Genomic DNA, 21758 nt, shown 5'->3' on the forward strand with positions numbered 1-21758 from the left:
TTGTAATAGAAAAAAGCATGACAGGTCCTCTTAAATATGAGATCTGGGGTCAAAAAGTCCTCAACAGCAAAAAAAAAAAAAGTCGTTTAAAAAATTGACACAAAAAAAATTGTACCTTTAAGAGAAGTGGGCGGAGCCGACTTAATGACGTCGCTCCGGGCATCCTATGGTATAGAGACGGGTGGGTGCCATCTTGGCCTCACTCGTCTCTATACCGAAGCACTGACAGGTCCTGATCTCCTCCGCCGCTACCGGCGGCTCTGGTAAGCGGCGGAGGGCGCGGGAGAGCGGCGGGAGGGGGGGTGGCACCTCTCCCACCGCCGATAACGGTGATCTCGCAGAGACCACCATTATCGTGTAATGAAACGCCGGCCCTAAAGATGGATACCTCGGTTGTGGCAGCAGCTGCTGCCGTTACCGAGATATCCATCTTTAAAAAAAATACGTATATATACAGTGGCCGGTCGTTAAGTGGCTAGGCACCACCGCGGCAGGTGCAGTCTATTTCCCCCACTGCAGGTGGCACAAAACAGCAGAGGGAGAGGAAGTCAGGAGGAACATTGTCCCTCTGTCATCCCCTGGGTCACTGGGGCAGCGTTTCGGTTAGATGCTGACAGCCCATGTGACTCTGGCATCCATCTTGGGTTAGGCAGAGTCTATTTAAGAAAATGGCTCCTGAGTATGGCTTGTGTTTAGCGTGTGGGTAGAGTAGGGACAGGCCCCCTATCTGTCAGAAACAGTAAGGCTCGATTCACACAGGGGCAACGTGACTTCGACACGACTTTGCAACGCGACTTCAATGCGACTTCAACGCGACTTCAACCCGACTTTGAGCGACTTATAACACGACTTCAAGTCGCCCCCAGGCCCCCAGAATTTGCCTGTGGCCAATCAGAGCTCATCAACTCCTGGGAGGGAGGGAGGGGGAAGCATGTGTAGTGGTGACTTTTTTTTACTACTTCCTGTGAAGTCGCTTTACTATAAATAGAGATCCGACTTGGAGGCGACTTCCATTGATTTCTATGAGTACAGGTCGCCTAGAAGTCGGATCGAAGTAGTACAGGAACCTTTTCTGAAGTCGGAGCGACTTCAGTAGTGTCAATTAAGACGCTCTCATTCACTGTAATGCAAATCTCTTCTTGGGATGACTTGGGGCGACTTGAGGGCTTACAAGTCGGATCCCAAGTCATCCTAGTGTGAACCGACCCTAACAGCATCAGGGAAACATTCCAGATATGTAGGGAAAATCTAGGGATTCACCACTTTTCCTGGAAAAGTACACACTTTGGCACGGCCAGGCTGCATTCTGCCCCTCGAGACAGACGCTGTCGGTTTGGCTGAGGCCTGCTCTGCTACAATCTGCTGTTCATCCACGAGTGTTCACGGTCGAGCTGTTTTCTGCCAGGCTTGTAGTGAACTGTTATATTTTGACTTCAATACAAGTTCTTTCTACTGCAACTGGACTGTGTGTGAGTTACTGCCGCCGCACTACTCTGCACTCTCCCACATGCACACTGAAATGACTTCTAATTGTGACCCTTCCTCTAGTAGAATGAGTATTGCTGTACATGGTATTACAAGACGCTGATCTTGACACATTCAGGTACTTACACTATTTTGCTTTAAGTAGTTTAGTTAAGTTAAGTTTAGCTTTAAGGCTTTTTTAACAGACCACTGACATTTTGCGTGTGCTTGCTTACAGGAACATAATTAGAATAATCGTGGCTTTTTTTCAGCAGGAACGCTGAGGAACGCAGTTCCGGCACCTCCAGGACTGAATGTATCTAAAGAGGAAGTGAGTTGACTTCCTCTTTGTTTCCCTGCAAAGGTAAAGCATAATGGGCTACTATGCATCGCATAGTAGCCCATTATGTGTCACTTACCTGACAAGGGAGCCTGCAATGTCACCGCTGTCCCTTTTCCTACGAAGCGTCCATCTTCTTTCCGGGTATCCCGGCTCCGGTGCTGTGATTGGCCAGAGCCATGATGATGTCACTCCCGCGCATGCGCGCTGGTGCCGCCACTAACAGCATGATCGCCATTAGAGACGGCACGCTCAGGGCGCCTGCGCGCCGTTGTCTACGGCGCATGCGCCGTAGACATCGGTGCCTGTCTTTTGGAAAAAACTCCTAAAGCATATAGGTTTAGGAGATATTTCTTGCACCTACAGGTAAGCCTTAATCTAGAAAAAAGGGGAAAAGGAGAGAACTAATGGGCTCCAACTAGGCAATATAATTACAAAGAACAAATTGTTGCAAGTAACAGCAATTGCTAATGATAGGCTAATTGCTCACACCACAGTTACAATAAAATAGTGCTGTTGGTGCTTTCCTCTGAATTAGTTAAGCATATAGAAATAAAAGGGTGGAATTCAGAGGTAATTCCACTGAAAGCAATTCATCAGGGAGGAACCGGCAATTAACAAAAATTTATAAGTAAAGTTTATTGAGCAATTCACTTAAACACCAATCAAAAAACATGATTAAAAAGAGTACCACCAATAGTTCATTAAAATAGACAACGTTGTCTACACGCACACAGATGGCCACCACACACCATTCCATACAAATCCCCAATTAGTAACTGATAGGAATGATGGTGACTGTTATATCATCTTAGGGGGAAGATGATGGTCCTACAAATAGCACCAACTTGAAAAAAATAGATCGAAGGAGAGTATGGATAGTCGTTCAGTCATGTATACCTCTTATCCACTATATAGGACCTGGTGAGTGACTGTAATTACAGCCGACTAGCTGATAATGCAGAGAGAACAAGGTCCTTAAATGCAGAACTCACTGTAACAATACAGGATCAATTGAAAAAGATACGCTGAGGGGAAGTTCCTGTGATGAAGCTACGATTGCTTGGGAGCTATAGCAGGCTCAAAGGTACCTGTGTCAGTAGATGAGTAAGTGCCTTAGGAGAGAGCGGTCTAGTTATGTATGTAGTACCCTCCCATTAGGGAAGTATAAAAGGTAAGATCTCACCGCTCTGTAGACACCGGGACACATCACCGAGCTGATGGATAGACAGTTCCTGCTTGTTCAGTTTCCTGGCAGCTAATCAGGATAACTTCCTTCCTTGTTCAGGTATCTTCAATAGGGTCCAGATAGTGCCGATCAGGTAGAGAGAAGCAGGTGGAGCAAGGTAGTAGCCCAGACGGCACGCCGTCCCAAAGTTCCGGGGCTTTCCTGGGGCACTCATGGAGATGGCAGAGGTATCCCCTTGGCGTGTGGGTGGGTCTGTAGATACGTTATAGGGAGCGTGATGGCGTCATGACATAAAAAACAAGATTGATTAAACCCACAAGTGCTTTTTTTACCACTATTTTTCCTTTATATTGGCTTTTGGAATTTACAAATGCAGCAATTTAGAAATCAGATGAAAGATTTAGGGCTGGAAAACACTTTTTGATAGATAAAAAAGGGAAGTTCCTGCACCTATTCCCTGAGAAAAAAAGCCCTGAGAATAATTCAATGAATCCCTAATGACATTTTCTGGCGTTATGGCCCATTAAAATGGCATACACCAGATTCAAAAATGCCTGCACCCGTTTTGGTATCCACCAATTACTAATGCACCAAATTAAAAAATAATTACCTCCAATTTGTAGATAACAAAATCAAAGTTAAAATTAAAATTAAGACCAATTTAACCACTTGCTTACTGGTCACTTAAACCCCCTTCCCGCCCAGGCCAATTTTCAGCTTTCAGCACTGTCACTCTTTGAATGACAATGGTCATGCTACACTGTACCCATATGAGATTTTTATCATTTTTTTCACACAAATAGAGTGGGTTTTTTTTTTTTTTTGCTAAAACAAATAAAAAAAAGACCGAAAATTTTGAAAACCCCCCCCCAAAAAACAGTTTTCATAGTTTGTTATAAAATTTTGCAAACAGGTAATTTTTCTCCTTCATTGATGTGCGCTGATGAGGCTGCACTGATGGGCACTGATAAGGCAGCACTGATGGGCACTGATAGGTGGAACTGATGGGTACTGATGGCGTGGCACTGGTGGGCATTGATCAGGAGGCACTGATGAGGTGGCACATTTGCCCGGTGGGCCGGGGCCACCTGCTCCGTGGCCTGTTGATGATCAGGCCGCACAGCAGGAGGTAAGCGGCGACCGCGGCCTGAACATGGGTAACACAGGCCGCAGCTGCTGCTCGCCTACCACCGTGCGGCCATGCCTGTGTCATCTCTGGTGGCTGCATGGGCTGAGCTGTGTGTCTCTCACACACAGCTCAGCCTCAGAGCCGCGCTGACAGTTCCACAGCCGCTCTTCTCCTCCAGGCATGAGCGTCCGCACGGTGGGGAGAGCTGCAGGCTGCTGTGACGATATTCCCCCCTCGCCCCCCCTCCCCTTCTCATGTCGGCAGCAGAGGAAGAGAAGGCTTTCCTGTCTGTTTGTTTTCCCTCCCTATTGGCCACAGCGGAGGACCAATCAGAAGCAACTAGAAGGGCATCATTGGAAATGTAGTCCCAGAGATAGGTGGCCCAATTGTTCTCAGCAGGGAGCAGACTACAGTCCCCAGCATGCACTCTGCTGGGGTCAAAGAGAAAACCCGGAAACAAGCTGAGGAGTGCTTGTAGCAGGAGACATGGAAAATGAAAGAGAGGACTGTGCTGGGGGAACTAATAGCCCCAGCACCACCAGATAGAGCCACGCTGTATCCGCACCACCAGAGAGAGCCACGCTGTACCGCACCACCAGAGAGAGCCATGCTGTACCACGCCACCATAGAGTGAGCCTCGCTGTACCCGTACCACCAGAGAGAGAGCCACGCTGTACCACACCACCAGAGAGGGAGCCACACTGTTCCCGCACCACCAGAAAGAGAGTCACGCTGTACACGCACCACCAGAGAGAGCCACGCTGTACCCGCACCATCAGAGAGAGAGCAACGCTGTACCCGCACCACCAGAGAGAGCCACGCTGTAGCCGCACCACCAGAGAGAGCCACGCTGTACCACACCACCAGAGAGGGAGCCACGCTGTACCCGCACCACCAGAGAGAGCCACGCTGTACCAGCACCACCAGAGAGAGCCACGCTGTACCCGCACCACCAGAGAGAGCCACACTGTACCCGCACCACCAGAGAGAGAGCAACGCTGTACCCGCACCACCAGAGAGAGAGAGCCATGCTGTACCTGCACCACCAGAGAGAGAGCAACGCTGTACCCGCACCACCAGAGCGAGCCACGCTGTATCCACACCACCAGAGAGAGCCATGCTGTACCCGCACCACCAGAGAGAGAGCCGCGCTGTACCGCAACACCAGAGAGAGAGCAGGTCAGTGTCACTGGGCCGTGTGGGCACAATAGGAGACAGACAGTACTGGCATTGTATGGCCACAATAGGACCGGGACACTGTAATAAAAAGGGGACTGCACTGTAATCATTGCAGTGCCCCTTTATAGTGCAGTTCCCTTTATATCACAGTGTCCCTGCACATTACAGTGTGGAGGACCGAAACCAGCCATCCCCGCGAATGTCTACTGACCCTCCCCCCCCCCCGGCCTGGAAAAGTTGGCTGCTCAGTCTAAAATGCCCGGGCCTATTTTCTGTCCCAGTCCGGGCCTGCCAATGGGTGCCACTGATTGGCAGCACTGGTAAGCACTGATAGGTGGCACTGCTAGACACTGACAGGTGGCACTGATGGGCACTGCTTAGCAGTACTGATATGCACTGGTGGCAATGGTGGGAACTGCTTAGCAGCAGTGGCTCTCTGTGTATGGGAACCGATGTCTCGTTTGCACAAGCCAATAATCGGCTTATTTTTTTCTCCTCAGAAAAAAAGCTGATTACCGCCTTCTGTTTACATCACTTGATCAGCTGTCATTGGCTGACAGCTGATCATGTGGTAAAGGGCCTGGATCGGCTCCTTACTCCGATCTGTGATTAGCCGGACAGGTGCAGCCGTGGGGAGGTAGCTCAACTGCACTGCGGATGGAATGAAAATATAGACACTCTGGTTTCAGTGTATCACATCCCCCCAAGTTTGTTAATCTTATATGGACACTTAGGACGCAGGGCACTTAGGAAGCAGGGCACTTCCACATGTGGTCCATGATTTATATACCTGCCTACAACAGGCACATGAATGACATATGTTGTGCGATGGCACAATGGAATTCTAAACGGTGTCATAGACATGCTTTACTAATTCCCCTAAATAAGTATCCCTGGCTTGTATTTGGGCCTGTTGTTGTTAGCAATATTGTGACTGCAACAGATGGTCAATATATCCTTACTGTAGTTGCCCATTCCCTGTAACAGAAGATTAATAGCACCAGTCTGCCAGTTTCATAGTGTTAGAGAGTGTATCTGGTGTCTCATAAATAAATGAAACAATAGTTAATTTGTATGTGAAATATTTCACACGTTCCAGAGAGCAAGTGAACATTAGCATTTAACAGTGAAAACAAAAGGCTGCCTTGCAGTGCATTAAGGATTAATTGTAACCTTGTTAATTATGTATGCATCTGTTTGTAACACTGTACTCTGAAGAAATGTGAGTTACTGACAAGCAGCGTTCGGTTAAATGATTTGAACATATCAATGAACAATGATATGCAATGGATACAAAATTTATATGGAAAAAGAGATTCAGGTTGCCCGCTACTATCGGTTCGAGGTGAATCCTGCAGGTCAAGATTTGCGGTCCCAGTGAAATTATGTGCATTTTTATTGTTATTCCAGCTACAGTGAACTACTAGCCAGTTTCTATCTGCCAGTCAAAACAAACCTATTAATGTCTGATGAAAAAGCATTGGAGTGCTGTTGCTGCATGAAAGCTAAGTTAATTGTCACTGAGGCTGCCCGTGAAAACTGTACTGTTCTGTAATACCACATAGAGCTTTAAAGTGATTGTAAACAATCACCTTGTAAAATAACCCATTCATTTTAAAATAGAAATGGAAGGCAAAACATTTTAGTATAGATATAAAAAAAAAGAAGTGATCACATTCCCTCTGTTCTCCGATGCATAAGAGCTGGGGGAGGAGAAGCAGAAGTACACTGAGCTTCCCAGTGAATGACTGTGCAGCGGGGGCATGTCAGGACAAGTCTGATCATTGGATCATTGGATGAGAGTACCTATACCTGTTGTACTGTACTGTAATTGTGTTGTCTCCCCTATACATTGCGTAAACTGTTGGCGCTATATAAATCGCGCATAATAATAAATATAATAATAATAATGAGAGTACACTGAGTTCCCAGCATAGCTAGAGAACTAACCATGGTGTGCTCTCCTGCTTAGCGAGGTCAGTTTGTAATAGGAAAGCAAGGGGACTACCAGGAGTACCAGGGGTTTCACATAAGGGAAGCAATACAAAGAACAGGATACTTTCTCATACAAGTACATGGTACAGCAGGCACATATCAGGAATATGATGTGCTGGGGTAACAAACGCTTTAAGGTATCCCCCAAATATGTTACTTAACCCTTTTAATGCCACTGACATATTTCATATGTGTGTGTAAATCTGACAATCTGACTGTCAGCTGTCAGATGGAAGCTTCCACACACCCAGGGAGTCACTGCCCGCCTGCCCACCCATGTTTTCTGGGCTTCGCACACTCATCCCTGCATTGGGACCAACATGACAGGTGCCACTGGATAGAGCGAACGCCCGCCCACTGATCTCCCTTTCCTATTACTGACTTGGAAGCCAAGCATAAAATGTCACATCCGGGTCCTCGTCCCCGACTCATTCTCATTAGAGAGAGCCTGCCACCAAAAATACATCACATAATGGAATTTTTCCTCCCTTTTCCCCTTTGTGACGAAAAAAAAAAAAGGATAAAAATTAAAGTTACACCCAAACGCTTAATATCCCCCCAAAAAATGTTTGAGCACCCCCACACATACACGCACGTACAAATGTAAATGCACACATCGGGGGTGCCTATGCATGAAAATGTCAAATGTGCTACACATGTTACATATTGCTGCCTATGCTTGAGTGAGAGCAATAATTCTAAGCCCATTTTTTTTACAGTTACCTCTAAACTGATGACCTGTAAGGGCTTTTAAAGTGTCTCCTATGGAAAACATAGAATTCTGAAGTTTGTTGCCATTGCACAAGTGCATGCAATTTTAAGTGTAGCACAAACTCCCGAAGGAGTCGTTGGAAATTTGCCCAGGTTCTTTCCCATTTGATTGCCCCACAGCTAGGCACACATTCACAGCCACACTTTTCCTCAAAACCCAGTCTAGGGGTGTTTTGTTGTTGTTTTTATATTTGGAGTACCTTGGATAGGGTAGAGGGAAATGGGTGGGATACCCTAAAAACTGTCCTCAATCTCTACATAGTTCTGTTAACTCCTTTCTGGACAGCTGAAACCCTCTCGTCTCTGCCTCCCCTGGTCTTAGCATTCAGCAGACTCCAGTAGCTTACTCCAGTCCTCCTCCAGACCCTCACCTTCTGCTTCCCAGCTCTGCTCCCAGCTTCTTCCCGACAGCACTACAAGATGGGGGGGGGGGGTGCACTGTGATGTAAGGGAGGATGGGGGACTCTTGACTTCTGATGGTTGGGGGCTCTAGACATCTGATGTAAGAGGGATGAGGTGCTCTGGACATCTAGTCTTACAGATACAACTGGCGCTTTGAGGGCAATTAATGCTGATTTGGCCCGTGATGAAATTGAGTTTGGGATCTCTGCTCTAGAATGTCTGCTTTAAGAAAATATATACTGTTTGGGAGTTTTACAAAATCTTCAGGCTAACATAATTTTTTTAAACATGTGTGCAAAAAATACAAAAACAGCTCTGGCAGCAAAAGGGTTAAAGGATTTGTGTTAATGGATGTGTGCAAAATGCACCTTCGTCTGAGTAGACAAAAATCCTTGCACTGACCCTGTACAGGTTCGACTACTCATAGAGAAATACATTTTCTAAATACATCCTAGGTGGCATACAAAATAACGGGGCGTAAAAGCACACCAAAAGTTAGTTTGTAATCACTTTACAGTTTTAGATAGACTAATGATGTACAGTTATAGTTATATATTTTTTGCATGTACCTTTTTTTGTCACTTTCTGGTTCAGTGGCCAGCTGGTAGTCATGCTTCTTAAAGCACATGCTGAAGTGCTTTTTCACATTTCATAGTAATTGTACAGATATTCCACTAGAGGGCAATGCTGTAAGCGATTTCTGATCTTGAATAATCACAGAAAATAAAAAAGCACAGCTCTGGATGCAAGCATTCAGATACACATCAAAGCCAAACGCTGTGGATTTTTTTGCATGTCTTAAGGCTTATAATAATTGGCGTTGTTTTTCTGCATTTGGAACTCAAACGCAGGAAAGCAAAATCCATTGATTTTAATTGTGGTAGGTCAGAGGCTGCGTTTAACTTGCTTTGCATTGTGCTGCATTTCTTTGAACACAGCATGTACTATAAAGGTGCATCCAGGGGCGGACTGACAACTCATGGGGCAATAGAAGATCATGGGGCCCCCTGTCTCTCCGCCCACATGCAAGCCACACCTACACAAAGCCCCACTTACATAAATCATGGGGCACACAGTAAGGCACATCACATGGCACACAGCAGAGCACTGGGCACGGCATGGGGCACACAGTAGGGCACATCACAGGGCACACAGGACACATACTGGGGCACCCAGCAGGGCACTGAGAACATCACAGGGCATGGGGCACATCACAGGGCACACAGTAGGACACATCAAGGGGCACACAGCAGGGTTTATTATGCTCTACACAGCGGGCACATTATTGAGCACAGCATGGTGTATCACAGGGGGTACAGGGCACATCAGTGGGTACACAGCGGGGCACATCACAGAGCACATCAGGAGATACACAGCAGGGCGTTCCGTACATCACAGGACATGTGACACATAGTAGGGCACACAGCAGAGCACAGGGCACACAGTACGGCACATCCCAGGGCACATCCTTGGGAACAGGACACATTAGGCGGTACACATCAGGGCACATCACAGGGCACGAGGCACACATCCCAGGGCATGGGGCACACAGTAGAGCACATTACAGGGCACACAGTAGAGCACAACAGGCAGTACACAGCAGGGCACATCACAAGGCACATCACAGGGCAAGGGGCACAGAGTAGGGCACATAAGGGGGTACACAGCAGGGCACATCACAGGCCATGGGGCACGCAGTAGGGCAAATAGCAGGGCACAAACCAAAACACAGGGCACACAGTAGAGCACTGGGATCCTCCAGACATAACACAGTGTCTCTCAGGGTAGCCATCAGGGGGGAAGGCGACACAGTGGGGGTGAAGGACACAGGGGGACACTGTTGGGGGAGAAGACACAGGGGGACTCTGTGGGGGGGTTGGAGGGCACAGGGAGACACCGTGGGGGGGGGGGGGTGGAGGGCACAGGGGGACACAGTGGGTGGGTGGCACAGAGGGACACTGTAAATGGGTGGAGGGCACAGGGGGACACTGTGGGTGGGTGGCACAGGGAGACACCATGGGGGGATGGAAGGCACAGGGGGACACTGTGGGGGTGAAGGGCACAGGGGGGCACCATGGGGGGTGGCTGAAGGGCACAGGGGGACACTGTGGGGGGGTGGAGGGCACAGGGGGACACTGTGGTTGAGTGGCACAGGGGGGTCACTGTGGGAGGGGGGTGGAGGGCACAGGGGGTCACTGTGGGGAGGTGGCACAGGGGGACACTGTGGGTGGGTGTTACAGGGGGTCATTGTGGGGGGGTGAAGGGCACACTGTGGGGAGGTGGAGGGCACAGGGGGACACTGTGGGGAGGTGGGGGGCACAGAGGGAAACTGTGGGGGTGTGGGGGGCACAGGGGGCCACTGTGGGGGGGGTGGAGGGCACAGGGGGACACTGTGGGGAGGTGGAGGGCACAAGGGGACACTGTGGGGGGGGTGGAGGGCACAGGGGGACACTGCGGGAAAGTGGAGGGCACAGGGGGACACTGTGGGGGGGTGGAGGGCACAGGGGGACACTGTGGGGAGGTGGGGGGCACAGGGGGACACTGTGGGGAGGTGGCACAGGGGGACACTGTGGGTGGGTGTTACAGAGGGACACTGTGGGGAGGTGGGGGCACAGGGGGACACTGTGGGGATGTGGGGGGCACAGGGGGGCACTGTGGGGAGGTGGAGGGCACAGGGGGACACTGTGGGGAGGTGGGGGCACAGGGGGACACTGTGGGGAGGTGGAGGGACACAGAGGGATACTGTGGGGGGGTGGGGGGCACTGTGGGGAGGTGGAGGGCACAGGGGGGCACTGTGGGGAGGTGGGGGGCACAGGGGGACACTGTGGGGGGTGGAGTGCACAGGGGGACACTGTGGGGGTGGTGGAGGGCACAGAGGGACACTGTGGGGAAGTGGGGGGGCACAGAGGGATACTGTGGGGGGGTGGGGGCACTGTGGGGAGGTGGAGGGCACAGGGGGGCACTGTGGGGAGGTGGGGGGGCACAGAGGGATACTGTGGGGGGGTGGAGGGCACAGGGGGACACTGTGGGGAGGTGGAGGGCACAGGGGGGCACTGTGGGGAGGTGGGGGGAACGGGGGAGCACTGTGGGGAGGTGGGGGGCACAGGGGGACACTGTGGGGGGGTGGAGGGCACAGGGGGACACTGTGGGGGGGGGTGGAGGGCACAGAGGGACACTGTGGGGAGGTGGGGGGCACAGAGGGATACTCTGGGGGGGGGTGGAGGGCACAGGGGGACACTGTGGGGAGGTGGAGGGCACAGGGGGACACTGTGGTGAGGTGGAGGGCACAGGGGGACACTGTGGGGGGGGTGGAGGGCACAGGGCACACTGTGGGGAGGTGGAGGGCACAGGGGGACACTGTGGGGGGCTGGAGGGCACAGGGGGACACTGTGGGGAGGTGACACAGGGGGACACTGTGGGTGGGTGTTACAGGGGGACACTGTGGGGAGGTGGGGGGCACAGGGGGACGCTGTGGGGAGGTGGGGGGCACAGGGGGGCACTGTAGGGAGGTGGGGGGCACAGGGGGCACTGTGGGTGGGAAGCTGTGCAGCAACTTTCTAATAGCAGCACGTGGTACAAGCTGCTGCACTTTCCTTCCTAGATGCAGAGTAGCACGGGAAGCGGCTGTATACAGACCTCTCGTGATGTGCTCCTCCTTGCCGGCCCCTCCTCTCTTCTGTCCGTCCGAGGTGATGACAGATACAAGCACCTGGGGTGGACGGGAGGGAAGGAGGGGCCGGCGGGGAGGAGCGCATCACGAGAGGTCTGTTTACACTGCAGTCTCTTAGCAGTGAGCAGGGACCTGATCTGCCTGTCAATCACAGCTAGCTGACAGGTAAATCAGGTCCCAATGTGGAAGCTGTCATGGGGCCCCCTACTGGCAACGGGCCCTCGGTCAGTGTCCGAACTGCCCGATGGTCAGTCCGCCCCTGGGTGCATCTGAACTGCAGCCAAAGCAGGTCAAATACAGCTTTTTCAAGAGCTGTGTTTTTCATGCACGTCAAGTATCTATAAAATGCCAATATACGGTGCCTTGCAAAAGTATTCACCCTCCTTGGCTTTTTACCTATTTTGTTACATTACAGCCTTTGGTTCAATGTTTTTTTAACCTGAATTATATGTGATGGATCAGAACACAAAAGTCTAAGTTGGTGAAGTAAAATTAGAAAAATGTATACATAAAACTATTTTTCAGAAATAAAAAACTGATAATTGACATGTGCGTATGTATTCACCGACTTTGTTATGAAGCCCATAAAAAACTCTGGTGCAACCAATTACCTTCAGAAGTCACATAATTAGTGAAATGATGTCCACCTGTGTGTGATCTAAGTGTCACATGATCTACCATTACATATATACACCTTTTTGAAAGGCCCCAGAGGCTGCAACACCTAAGCAAGAGGCACCACTAACCAAACACTGCCATGAAGACCGAGGAACTCTCCAAACAAGTAAGGGACAATGTTGTTGAGAAGTACAAGTCAGGATTAGATTATAAAAAAATATCCAAATCTTTGATGATCCCTAGGAGCACCATCAAATCTATCATAACCAAATGGAAAGAACATGGCACAACAGCAAACCTGCCAAGAGACGGCCACACACCAAAACTCACAGACTGGGCAAGGAGGGTATTAATCAGAGAGGCAGCACAGAGACCTAAGGTAACCCTGGAGGAGCTGCAGAGTTCCACAGCAGAGACTGGAGTATCTGTACATAAGACGACAATAAGCCGTACGCTCCATAGAGTTGGGCTTTATGGCAGAGTGGGCAGAAGAAAGCCATTACTTTCAGCAAAAAACAAAATGGCACGTTTTGAGTTTGCGAAAAGGCATGTGGGAGACTCCCAAAATGTATGGAGGAAGGTGTTCTGGTCTGATGAGACTAAAACTGAACTTTTTTGGCCATCAAAGAAAATGCTATGTCTGGCGCAAACCCAACACATCACATCACCCAAAGAACACCATTCCCACGGTGAAACATGGTGGTGGCAGCATCATGCTTTGGGGATGTTTTTCAGCAGTTGGGACTGGGAAAATGGTCAGAGTTGAGGGAAAGATGAATGATGCTAAATACAGGGATATTTTTGAGCAAAACCTGTACCACTCTGTGTGTGATTTAAGGCTAGGATGAAGGTTCACCTTCCAGCAGGACAATGACCCCAAACACACTGCTAAAGCAACACTTGAGTGGTTTAAAAAGAAACATGTAAATGTATTGGAATGGCCTAGTCAAAGCTCAGACCTCAATCCAATAGAAAGGCCAGACCTCAATCCAATAGAAAATCTGTGGTCAGACTTAAAGATTGCTGTTCACAAGCGCAAACCATCCAACTTGAAGGAGCTGGAGCAGTTTTGCAAGGAGGAATGGGCAAAATCCCAGTGGTAAGATATGGCAAGCTCATACAGCACACCCAAGCTATTTTTCCTGAAATCTGTCAGTTGGGCATGTCTGATGTGCTTTGCTGGTGCCCACAGTCATTTGAATTATTCTCAATTTTGCCAAGTATTCTGAATACTGCGGGGCAGCTGTCCTGTAGGTCCTGTATCCTGCAGTATCCAAGATACTTGGCATTTGGAAGAGTGGAACAGGGTGCTTTGTTCTGCAACAGTTATATGGGCAATGTTATTGCACTGGTGTATGCTTCCTATGTCTTTAATTGTAAATTGTCTATTGTTATGCTTCCACCCTGTCGTATTAAAGACCAACTCTGGAAAAACTTTGAATTCTCCCTTCCAGTTGAACTGAGCCCACACTGCAAGCGTTAATTGCTTGTTTTGTCTAGGGGAGAGGGGAAACACTTTTACTTACCTGATCCTCCACCCCCCAAGCAGATGGTGCTCCCCCACGCTCCGGACGTGGACTGTTCCTTGGCGTCAACACTTCCAATGCAGGGCTATTGGCCCTGGTTTTGTCGTGATGACGTAAGGATCCTAGACTGCTGGATCACATGGGAGAAAAGGCTGCAGAGACTGGTCTAGCTGCAGGGAGTAGTAGGGATCAGGTAAGTAAGGCTGGCAAAAGACGGTGCAAATTTCTTTCCTGCAACCACAGGTTGCAGGAAAGAAATGTGCACGATTCCCCCATCAACACGGATGGTGTTGACATGGGAATCCCTCCCGCCTTGTCTTCTCCTGGCGGGGGGCAGGGGGCCAGGTGGGAGAAGACAGTGATTATTGCTAGCAGCTATAGCAGCCGCTTGCGATAATCACAAGCGAATCCAGGAGACTGGTTGTACCCAAGTTGATCGATTAATCAACTTGGTACATTCAGCCTGCCCATTTTTGGTTTGAATCTTGGTCGGTTTATGCTGAACCGGCCGAGATTTGAACTGTGTATGGCCAGCCTTAATCTTCTTTTTTTGTTCCCCTGGACCTAAACAAGCAAATAACCTCTACAGTGAGGGTGCAGCCCCACTGCAAGGGATAATTTTGTAGTTATCTGGAGTTGGGCTTTAAATGCAGTTATTTTCTGTAAATCCTCTTCTTCGCTTGATGCAATTTTCGACTATCTCATTGTAAGTTCCTTTCTACCTACAAGACACACACTGAGGTGAGGAAGGAAATATTTCTTTTGATCACTTCAAATACCAACATCTTCTGCATCATATTATTTGCTTAACGTTTCTGCAAGCTATAAAGATAGTCATGGATGCAAAGTATTTGGTGAGTTCAACTACCTGATGGAGAGTGATTGTCTCTGATCCATTCAGGCAAGGCATGGAGGTCTCAGGAAGAGATCACTATTATAGCAGTTGGATTCCAAATATGCCAGGTGTTGGAACACTAAAGCCTCGTACACACGATCGGATTTTCTGACAGGAAATGTGTGATGACAGACTGTTGGCGGAAAATCCAACTGTTTGTACGCTTCATTGGACAATTGTTGTCGGATTTTCTGCGGACAAATGTTGGGTGGCAGGCTTTAGAATTCTCCGCGGACAAATGTCTGTTGTCGGATTTTCCGAGCATGTGTACACAAGTCCGTCGGACAAAAGTCCAAAGTACAAACACGCATGCTCGGAAGCAAGGATGAGCCAGAAGCGGTCGGTCTTGTAAACTAGCGCTCGTAATGCAGAATTCACATTCGTGACATGGCAAATTATGAAATCTCGAAATGCAGCACACAATTCTCTTCTTCTTTAATGGGATAATAATGAAGCTGCTTTGCTGGTGATACTGATGGAGTTATTGCAAACAAATTTTCAAAGGCTTTTTTTTTCTAGTGATATCAAGAATATTATTATGCTTGTTATTTCTCTTTTTTGGTGCAAGTTACCACAACACCATTATCCCGTAGTTTTTAAGATCAAAGATACAACTATGTTGGTGTCTCTTGTCAATTTTACATTGTATTTTTTGAAATATAACTGCCTACTCCCAAACTGTCATTTGAAGTAAAACACATAGCCAAGTATTATTCTCCACAATTTTTTAATTGTGCATTAAAAAAAGAAAACAAAATTCTACATGCTATCTGCCAATAGAACCTAACCAAAAAAGTGCATTCTATGCATCCAAAAATATAGAAAATATACCAAATCAAATCATTATTCAACCAAAAAATAAAATAAAAGCCTCATGCGTGTGTCCAGCTTCTTAATATAGGAGGTCAACAATGGCAAGAGTTGGTGAAAGCAGGGGTCCGTCATCCGGAGATGATTCTGAAAATCATCTGGATTATTCTCCTGGAGCTCTCGCAGCAAAGGCATATGACATAATTGGTCACGATTAATAAAGCAACCAATTTTTGGTCCAAGAAATCCTCCTCCTCCTGTTCCTGGACTGGACTTGGGTCAAAGCAATGACTCCAATGCCAATAATAAATAATACGCTATCTCCTCCGATTCCTCCACGTGACTGGTTGACGAACGGCCATTCAGAAACAAACTGAAAAGCACGAAATGAAAAGCGCGAATCAACACTCACCAAACTTCTACTAACACAAAATTAGCAAAGGAGCACAAAGGGTAGCTCCTGACAATTGAATTTCCTCTTTTTCAGCACATAGTACGTCTAGTATGTCACTACGTTCGTGTTTGTTGGCCGACAATTGTGTACCATTTGTATGCAAGACAAAATCCAGGCACATGCCCTCGGACAAAAGTCCAAGGTTTTGTCTGCGGAAAATCCGATCGTGTGTATGAGGCTTTAGCGTTCCAGTGCTGCAGTTGTGACTATCAGTCGGAGTGATTTCCTGCCTTATACTACGACATACTCAAATTCCTGTCAGCAGAATCTTAGTGCTGGAGTGTGTGTGTTCGAGTACATAAAAAATGATTTAGTAAAGTGCTGTGTAAATTGTTGGCACTCTAAATCCTGTATAATAATCTTAACAATTTATTATTGCACCCACTGACACCAACAGGTCTTATTTTATCCCACTGACACCAATGATTTGCACTTATTTTAAAATATTACTGACAGCGAGGATTGGAACTTATTTTATTCCACTGACACCAACGATTAGCACTTAGTGTAAGAACCCTCTGACACCAACAATTAGCACTTATTTTTTTCCCACTGACACCAATGATTAGCATTTATAGCAAACAGGACATACAAAAGTGTCCACAGATTCCAGGAGGCACTAGACTTTTACTTAGTGTCCGAAAATAACAATCCCAATTGATTGTCCATCCAAGTTTCTGATATTCCCACATAGATACATCAGATAGAGTGAATTTGAGTGGAAGTGCTTGTGAAGGACCACCAGAGGAAGGAGCTTAATTAAAGCGATTTATGACAATCATTTTATACTTTTATAATTATTTGGTGAGTGAGAATCACACTGGGAGTGGTGAAGCACTTTTGGAGTGTGATGTTTACACTTACTAGTTTCATCTGCACTACTGGAACACAGTTTTTGAGCTGGAGAACACTTTGGAAATTTTATATGAACATCATGTTCTTGGGGTTGTAATTTTCGGACACTAATTAATAGTTCCTCCTGGAATCTTTTGGATTTCCTATTTGCTATATTTACTTTATCACTAAGGGGGATGCAGCATATTTTTGACTTTTCTATTTTGTATTATTGTTTGGCTATGGTTATGTATGTTACAACCAAAAACGTAAATGTATTTTATTGGGATTTTATGTGATAGACCAACACAAAGTGGCACATAATTGTGAAGTGGGAGGAAAATGATAAATGTTTTTCATTCTTTTTTTACAAATAAATATCTAAAAAGTGTGGGGTGCATTTGTATTCAGCCCCCCTGAGTCAACACTTTGAAGAACCACCTTTCACTGCAAATACAGCTGCAAGTCTTTGACTCTGTCAGATTGGATGGAGAGCGTCTGTGAACAGCGATTTTCACGTCTTGCCACAGATTCTCAATTGGATTTAGGTCTGGAATTTGACTGGACCATTCTAGCACATGAATATACTTTGATCTACACCATTCCATTGTAGCTCTGGCTGTATGTTTAGGGTGGATGTCCAGCTGGAAGGTGAACCTCCTCCCCAGTCTCAAGTCTTTTGCAGACTCTAATGCCGCGTACACACGAGCGGACTTTTCGACCGTGTGTGGGCTTCATCGGACCTGCAGCGGACTTTTTTCGGTCAATAATCTGACGGACTTTAGATTTGGAACATGTTTCAAATCTTTACGTCGGAATTGCGCAGCACCAAGTTCCTATTGAAAACAGGTTTTGTTCTAAGATTGCCCTGTATTTTGCTCCATCCATCTTCCCATCAACTTTGACCAGCTTCTCTGTCCCTGCTGAAGAAAAGCATCCCCACAACATGATGCTGCCACCACCATGTTTCACGGTGGGGATGGTGTGTTCAGGGTGATGTGCAGTGTTAGTTCTCCACCACACATAGTGTTTTTCTTTTAGGCCAAAAAGTTCAATTTTGGTCTCATCTGACCAGAGCACCTTCGTAGAAGAAGGTTATTCACCGGAAACATCACCATAAATGTTACAATAAAAGCAGCATTTCGCATAATTCATACACAGTTCAGAGAACACATCTGATTGTTCATATATATGGATGGACTTTGTTCGGAAGAAATATAACAATAGATGTGAGGATGTTGATTTACAGTAATGTGTATATTACACATAGTCACGTCTGAATTTAGGTTGCTGGTTTCTAACATTGAACTTGCGGTTTCAGCTAAGGAAACAATAAAAAGACTTCAAGGATGGAGCTACAGGTGGGAATTAACTCCTTGTTTTAACAATGCCATAAATTTTCAATACATTGGGCCAGGCGTCAGAAAGAAGCTACTCTTGCGGTAATTTGCATGTAAACAGAAAACACCTAGATTGCTATTGTCATTGTGTTGCTTACATTCTAGTATAAACAGCTAGCCTAGAACTATATGGGGCATTTTGTTGCAGTACTAAAATCTAATTCAATAAATTACTTTTAACGTGAGCTGCTATATGGCAGATTTTCAGTATTGCAAAACATGTACTAAATGTACAGTATAGATTCATTGAGATATATCCAACCCTCTGAAATTCTATGGGACAACTCTCTGGGCACCATGGCTTCTATCGTGTCTGCTATCAAGCATATAATGTATGATGCACTTGAAAACCTTTATTATAGAATTTTTAAGCACATTATTTTTCCTCAATCCACCCCAATTGCTCAAGGCTTGCATCTAGAGATGGGCTTGGGTGTACTTTGAACTCCAAACTTGCCATGTTTTTTTTACTACAATGAGCTGCAAGCTGGACATTCTCATCCCACATCCCATGTGAAAAAAAGAGGTGGGCTGTGAGGTAGAATGACTCAGCCCACAGTTTAGGGTTTGACTTAGGCAGGCCATACACGGTTCAAATCTCGGCCAGTTCAGCAGTAACCGTCCGAGATTCGAACCGTGTATGGGCAGGCTGATCGATTAATCAACTTAGGTACAACCAGCATACTGGGTTTTATCTTCTAATATCACTAGCGGTTACTATAGCCGCTAGCAATAATCACTGTGTCTTCTTCCAGCGGGGACATGTTCCCCTGCCCTCCCCCACCGGGTGAAGACAATGGCCCGGCAGGAGAGATTCCCACATCAACACTGTCTATGTTGATGGAATCAAGCCCATTTCTTTCCTGCAACCTCTGGTTGCAGGAAAGAAAGTCGCTCCATGTTTGGTTGTCGTAAAAATTTGTTTGGAGGATGCTCAGGCTTACCTCTACTTGGGACTGGCATGCAGAATGTGATAACACATGCAGTCACATTATGCCACAGTTTATTCACATAGCAGGAGCCATTTGCGATTTATCTCCTTTCTCCTCTTTAGACTCTGATGTAAGCAGGCAATTAATCACTAAAAAAATCACTCAATCTGGAAATTTGAGGGTAATTGTATACTATTCAAGTTTAACCCACAAGGTTAATCCCATAAGGCTTGTCTATGAACGATTAACCAAAAATTTCTGCGGTAAGAGAATTTTTTTTGTACTGAGAGATTGTTTCGTTCTGAAATTTAAAAAAAAACTGGACACATATGGATTGAAATTTGGCCAGTTCAGCAGGGACCGGACGAATCTTGATTCATGTAAGGGGACAGTGGTTGTACCAATCGACTTCTGTCTGATAAATGCCGATTGATCAGCGCCGTCAGGCACATGATAGCTCAGCGGGGAGGATTTGCTTATCCACCTTGACTGTGTAGATGGGGAAATTGGTTGTGGGCAGGTTCAGTCTGTTTTTTTCCACTGTAGGTGGAGCTGGATGGCAGCAGCATTGCAGTTGTAGGGGAAGTCAAGAGGAACATGGTTCCTCTATGGTTTCCTGGGTCACTAGGGAAGCTATCCGATTGGATGCTGCTGCCCCATGTGACTCTGGTAGCCATCATGGATCAGGCAGAGCCTATGTAAGGCCCTGGCTCCCAGGCTTGATGCCCATTTCACTATGTGGGTCGTGTAGGGGCAGGTCACCCGTCTGACAGGCACAGTGATTAGTGGCAGAGAGAAGTTCCAGATGAGTAGGGACAGAACACCATCTTTCCTAGAGACCTCCCCATTTGGGCACGGACCAGCCAGGCAGCATTCCGTCCCTCAAGACAGACGCTGTCGGCACACCCAAAACCTGCTCTGTTACACATCACTGTGCATTCTGTGAGTGTTCCCGGTCGGGGGCCTTGTTATGAGTTACCGAACTTTAACTTTAATACAAATTCTGTTTCTGCAACTGGACTCTGAGGCTGCATTCACACAAGGGCACTTTCTGCGATACTACAATCCTGCCCGCGATTTCCAGGCGTCCAGGTGTGAATGACAAATTGCACAACGCACATTTCAGATGCCATTCATTGGAATGGCACCTAAAAATGCAGTGCGGTTCTGCTGCATAAATTGCACTGCAATCATGACAAATTACATTGCGTGAAGCATGTCACCCAAAAGAAGCTCCTGGACTTTTTTTGGGCTACAAGCTTCACGTAATTATTATTATTTATTATTTCAGTTACTTATATAGCGCCGTCAATTTACGCAGCGCTTTACATATACATTGTACATTCACATCAGTCCCTACCCTCAAGGAGCTTACAATCTAAGGTCCCTAACTCACATTCATACATACTAGGGACAATTTAGACAGGATCCAATTAACCTACCAGCATGTCTTTGGAGTGTGGGAGGAAACCGGAGTACCCGGAGGAAACCCACACAGGCACAGGGAGAACATGCAAACTCCAGGCAGGTAGTGTCGTGGGTGGGATTCGAACCAGCGACCCTTCTTACTGCTAGGCGAAAGTGCTATCCACTGCACCACTGTGCCGCCCCACGTAATAGGGTTTGCCGCAACTGCATTGCGACAATCGTGGCGGAATTGCACCGCGTTTTTAGGTGCCATTCAAATGAATGGCATCTGAAATGTGCGTTGTGCAATGTGTCATTTACACCTGGGCATTTGGAAATCGTGGCTATTCTGTCCACAATTCAAAATGCCCATGTGTGAATGCAGCCTGAGTTTTTACTGCCACCGCACCACTCTGCACCTCCCCACAGGGTTCGTTTGAGCAAATAAAACTGAATCATCTCTGGGCTGCTTTAGGCTCGGTTCACATATATGTGAATTGGATGCGTTTTTAATCGCATCCAATTGCCATAACATGTGATCTGGACCAGCTTTCAATGGAGCCGGTTTACACATGTTCAGGATGGCTGTGGTGCAGTTTTAAAAAAGTGTCCTGTGCATTTTTGGGTCCAGTTCAGGTTTTCAGGTAAACATTCGCACCTGAATCAGTGAACAGAGCCGCACCGGACTGCCGCACTGAAACTGCAGCCGCATATCTGTGAACCGAGCCTCAGACTGTGTTCGC

This window comes from Aquarana catesbeiana, linkage group LG01 (genome assembly GCF_042186555.1).
Source record: "Aquarana catesbeiana isolate 2022-GZ linkage group LG01, ASM4218655v1, whole genome shotgun sequence".
Lineage (NCBI taxonomy): Eukaryota > Metazoa > Chordata > Amphibia > Anura > Ranidae > Aquarana > Aquarana catesbeiana.